Below are 5,300 nucleotides of genomic sequence, written 5' to 3' on the forward strand. Positions count from 1 at the left end.
TAACGTCAACCTATCATGGGCCTCTTGATTTAAAACCAGACAAACCAGTACAGAGCCTCCATGCTCCTGCAAGCCACACTTCTTAGATGAACATTCATTACTGCAAGCAGCTGTGTTAGAAATGAAATCTTTGTGTATCTATCCTGTAATTAATATCTATATGTATCTATTAATAAATGAATTGATGTTGTGTAGAATTCTGTAAAAACTATTGTAAAAAGCTTCTCTTGAATAATCTACATATGTGCAACTTTTACATTTAAATTGCATCTTTTTGTAGATTTTATACATCTGGCAACAAAGTATGTGGAGGAGAGGAAATGCTAAAATTAAAGCTTCCATTGTGGAACAGACATAAGGTTTGTGGCCGTTTCTTGCAAACATCTACAGCAGTGGTTCCCAAACTTTTTCTTCTGCGCCCCCCCAGTGGTTTCCAAACATTTTCTGCGCCCCCTCTCCCCCCATGGATTACAAATGGCTGTCTGATTGAGCGATAAGTGTGTGGGGGGGAGCATCGACTTTTTGGGGGGCAAAATGAATGTACGTAGCTGAAAATAGACACCAACATCCGTAGCCTACAAGCTACTTGTTAAGCTTAAGGTTCTGTATTGATATTAGCTAGTCATCTTTTAGCTAACATTACCTGCATCCAACAGCTTTACTCAACTCAGTCGGTTAGTTTGGAGGGAAAAACTGTGAAAAGTTCTTTGCGTTTTGCTGGTTTGCTGCCGTGATTCTAACACAAACCTACATAATGTAGCTCCGCACAGCAGCAGCAGGTCTCCTTCACATCCAGACGGCTTCCCGCGCCCCCCCCTGCAATGACACGGCGCCCGCGCCCCACAGTTTGGGAACCTCTGCTTTAAGGACTTGCACTCTATGCTGTCCACATTTATGTGGATTGAGAGATGACCCAGGATTCATCTGAAAGCACTACATTGACCAAAACTGCATGGTCAATGTGTTTCCCCACAGTTTGGGAACCTCTGATCTACAGTACAGACCAAAAGTTTGGACACACCTTTTCATTCAAAGAGTTTTCTTCATTTTCATGACTATGAACATTGTAGATTCACACTGAAGGGATCAAAACTATGAATTAACACGTGGAATTATATACTTAACAAAAATGTGTGAAACAACTGAAAATACATCTTATATTCTAGGTTCTTCAAAGTAGCCACCTTTTGCTTTGATTACTGCTTCGCACACTCTTGGCATTCTCTTGATGAGCTTCAAGAGGTAGTCATCTGAAATGGTCTTCAAACAGTCTTGAAGGAGTTCCCAGAGATGCTTAGCACTTGTTGGCCCTTTTGCCTTCACTCTGCAGTCCAGCTCATCCCAAACCATCTCAATTGGGTTCAGGTCCGGTGACTGTGGAGGCCAGGTCTTTTAATGGGACATTAGGAATATTTTAAGATTAAAATCCTAAAACTTTGGTTGTGATTCTCACAACCAATGCATCTAAACGCTGCTTAGTAAAGTGCCTTAACCCTTGTATGTAGAAATGGGGTCCAACCGACCCCACACACATAAAACTTGTATCATTTGCCATAGTCCTCTACGTTTGCCTCAGTCCTCGCACGCACAAGGGTTAAGGAAAAAACGAAGAGTCGTTCGTCTGGGCTAATCGGAGAAGAACTCTACATTCCAGTCTCTTGACACGCAGATGAGCTTTGTGTAATTCTACTGAATGCCCAACAGATGGCGCAGGTTGACCTCTTCCAGTCGGTCTCGCTTGCATGAGAGGCGGACAGGGAGCTGGCAGTTCTTATATTCTGTGGTTTGTGTTCCAAACGAACCGAGCTGCTTCCATAAGCAAGGTACCAGCCCTGTTTGGAGAACGGTGAGTATTTCTTGCCATTGTTGTTTATGTGCTAGAAGTGAGGTGACCCAGATAGTCCGAAAGAAGCCGTACTGAGGCCGCTCTAGAGTGAAACATTTTCACACTATCCCGGTGTTTTGTTCCAGTGTCGCCTTGTGAAAAATGAGGGCAAACTACTAATGCTGTGACCTGAGCCAATTATGCTAGTTAGCTAGATGGACTGCTTAAAGTAAAGTAAAACAAAGCCTAAAACCCTTGCATGGATTTACGCCAGTAGTGTTTCTCGTGCCGAGTGGAATAACAGTCCTATTTGTTGTTAGAAAACCGAGACAAGCAAACCAAACAGCAGCTTAGCTTGCTAATGTAGCTCCACCTATTTTAGCCCTGTCATGCTTTTGTCCCCTCTAGTTCAGGTTTTATCCTGAGCTTCTGAACATATTTAGTCACATAGGAGGGTGGTTGAAACACCCCCCAGTCGGCCCGACATTGAAACATAACGATAATGTTCCAGCTGCTGTCAGTGTCAACACTTCACCCTGAGATGACTGGAAAAGGCCTGGTCAGAAACGTCTTTGAGCGAGAAATGCTATTTGTCACTCATTGGAATTGGTTATACCAGATCAAAATAGGATTTCTCCAGTTTCTTTAACTTGTTCACCATTGTTTTTATGGGTCTGCTGCATGAGAACTTCCTTCGTCATTAAGCGGAGAACTCTGAGGTCGATCCATCAGACCTAAAAGTGCCTTAAATGACGACTTAACGTGGAAAATCTGGAAAATCACAATGAGAACATCTGAACAAGTCAAAGATCAACTTGGTGTTGCTCAAGACTTTTGGGCTTGAGGAGAATCCTATCTTCTGGTTCAGTAGAATCAGCTGCTGTGGATTGTGGTTCAAACAGTTGATAATTTCAGCCTGTTAATGAGCAGATAAAAATAGAATTAGAAATACTCTTTTTGCTTTTTTTCTGATAATCCTTGAGTGTTTATTACCCAATAACAAGACAAAATGCAAACAATTCATTACTATAACAACCTTGGAGATAGAGCTGGAAGCTTCTACTGTCTGAATTATTTTCTAAAAGCTGACTGAAGATTTTCATCAAGCTCTCCTGTTCATGATAACTTCAGTTTACAAGTAACTGGGTCTCCCAACAATATACACTTCTATTACACACTGATGTGGTTTAATGAAAACAGTCATCTCAGCAGAGTCAAACTCACGCTACAATTAGACAGACAAGCAGATGTAACAACCAGACTCAGACATTAAGTCCCAACTGGAGTACAGGATTAGAAACATGGGGAACAACAAGCAAAGAGAAAATGTTGTGAACCACAGCTGAAGCTGAAAACCTCTATCTGTTGTCCCACAGTAGCTTCACATATTTACAGCTGTAGAAAATGAGTGTTTCCAGTAGAGCTTCCTACCCACTTCTGTGCTTCCTTTAACACCAGGAACACCTGAGAGATAAAAAAAAGGCTCAACTTCAGTAACACTGGTCAACAGAAAAAATGTTTTCTGAGGTTTTTCAACAGTTTTAGGGTCATTTTGATATGCTTAATCAAAAAAAAAAAAATCACAGACCAACTTTCTGAACTATGGAGCTGAACTATGAGCATCAAAATGCATGACTTGTTCTCACATCTGGATCGGTTTCCTGACAATCTGGATCAATGAGTGATGAGCAGGAGGAGAGATTCCATCAGGACAGAAAAGAGATGGAGACGTAATGTTCAAGTCACATGTACTTACCCTTATCACTGTTTATTATTCAATTTGCAGAAATCCAAGTTTGCAATATTTAATTAATACACTGTGTTTGAAAACATTTTTTTCTCTTAAAGCCTTTTTTTGGATGAGAATTATTAACAGAAATGAACTGATAATGTCACAAAAAATGTCATCAATTTAGTCAGAAGATCAAATTCCCCTAAATCAAATTAGAATAAAAACCTGACCTGATTGCGAAAAATGGATGCCATTTTTGGATTCAGTGGTGCAAAATAGTTATAATTCAGATGAAAAAACAGACAACTTCCAAAAAAAATATTTTTTTGTAACCTGGTGTAATTGACTGCAACTGTTGCCTGTCAAACAATTGATGATGTCTGCTTCTTGTTGATCTTATACACATAGCTAAATACTAAACAGTGTTGATCACAAGTTAATGAAATTATTCAACTGGCTGAACATAACCTTCTGTAGTTGCAGTAAGGATGTCATTAGTTTGTCCAACATGTTTTGAGTCTCTATCATGTGGTTAGTTATTTTCATTTCACTCATAAGTTTTAAATAGGAATGATTTAAGTGTTATAGTGCACACAGCCTAACACGTTGCTGGTGTCATAATTGAAGCTCATCAAAGACTCCATTGTTTTCTCTTAACATTTAAAATTGTATCCTTAATATTTCCATTAAGGATACAATGGTACATGTATTGGAACAGCCCTCTTAATTCAATTTATTATCAGTTCAGTTCAAAAATATTTAACTTATTCCAAAGCGAAATTAAATGTTATTGTAACTCCGACCATCCAAGTGACTTCAAAGTGTTGTAGTGAATGGTGATCCTGTGGGCCGGAAGGATCTCTGGTAGCAACTGAAGAGGCATCTAATTGAAGACTTCTGCTGTGTAACAGTCTCATAGCCATCATGAAATGCTAACATCTCAATATCCAGACAATAGAGACCATATTTCTTTGTAACATGTCCTGGATGACACAGTCAGCCATTGGCAAACGCTGCTGATCCACCCCATTTGCGTTTACTGCTCCCATGTAAATCTGTCTGGTCATACGGGCCCAGAGATGTTGAATCTGATCCTTGTCCATCACAATGAATGAATGAGATGATTTGAATGTCCTCTCTCTGCTCTTGGGTCTGCATCCGTAAAGTCTCCATTTCCACTCCTCTGGGATTTGGAGTTGTAGTTCAAGTATTATCTGAGATTTTCAGATGGTAATCTGCTGTGCTCAGTTGTAAAAGATACTTTGTTGCCACAGTTACACGTCATGACAACAGTCCGAATGCCTCAACCGAAAATAATGAACAACAGTCTACGAAAAGAACAAATCTGCTAAGATAGCAGAGCTTCTCCAACACGCCAATATGGTGAATGGTGCTTAGGCCTGTCGATGGCCTGTCGCGATAAACGATAAATCAATTAATCACACGATAAATTAAACCTATCGACCTCATTTTAATTATCGGCTTTATCGTCTCTTCCTGTCGTTTTTTTCTTTCTGTTGACACTAACACTCCAGTGCTCTCCACTGACCCTCCCTTCCTCATTTCCTTAGTGTAATGTCCAGCACACGCTACACGAGTTGTCGGCCGATTGTCGGCCCATTTTCAAGACATGAGAGACACATTTTAGCCGACAGAAACTCTAGGTAATGGTTCGGTCGGTTTCGATCGTGCGTGTGGTGTCCAGCCCCCTGGGCACAAAATTATGGCTACAAGTCCAGTTAA

The 5,300-nt window shown here is 40.4% G+C and overlaps 1 protein-coding gene across 8 annotated transcripts in view; it reads left to right on the plus strand.

Annotated features, from left to right (window-relative positions):
* The first annotated feature begins 1,682 nt into the window (after positions 1-1,682).
* LOC103152801 (unconventional myosin-XVIIIa-like) overlaps positions 1,683-5,300 on the plus strand; it is a 46,239-nt gene continuing 42,621 nt past the window's right edge. For 6 of the 8 annotated variants that reach the window (XM_016661425.1, XM_016661426.1, XM_016661429.1 and 3 more), the window contains exon 1: positions 1,684-1,846. The gene's annotated coding sequence lies outside the window, so the exon portion shown is untranslated. Of the gene's footprint in view, positions 1,847-5,300 lie in introns of all 8 variants that reach the window. The other 2 variants (XM_016661427.1, XM_016661428.1) reach the window with 1 other exon arrangement.

This window comes from Poecilia formosa, unplaced genomic scaffold (assembly GCF_000485575.1).
Source record: "Poecilia formosa unplaced genomic scaffold, Poecilia_formosa-5.1.2 Scaffold328, whole genome shotgun sequence".
In the NCBI taxonomy this organism is placed as follows: Eukaryota; Metazoa; Chordata; class Actinopteri; order Cyprinodontiformes; family Poeciliidae; genus Poecilia; species Poecilia formosa.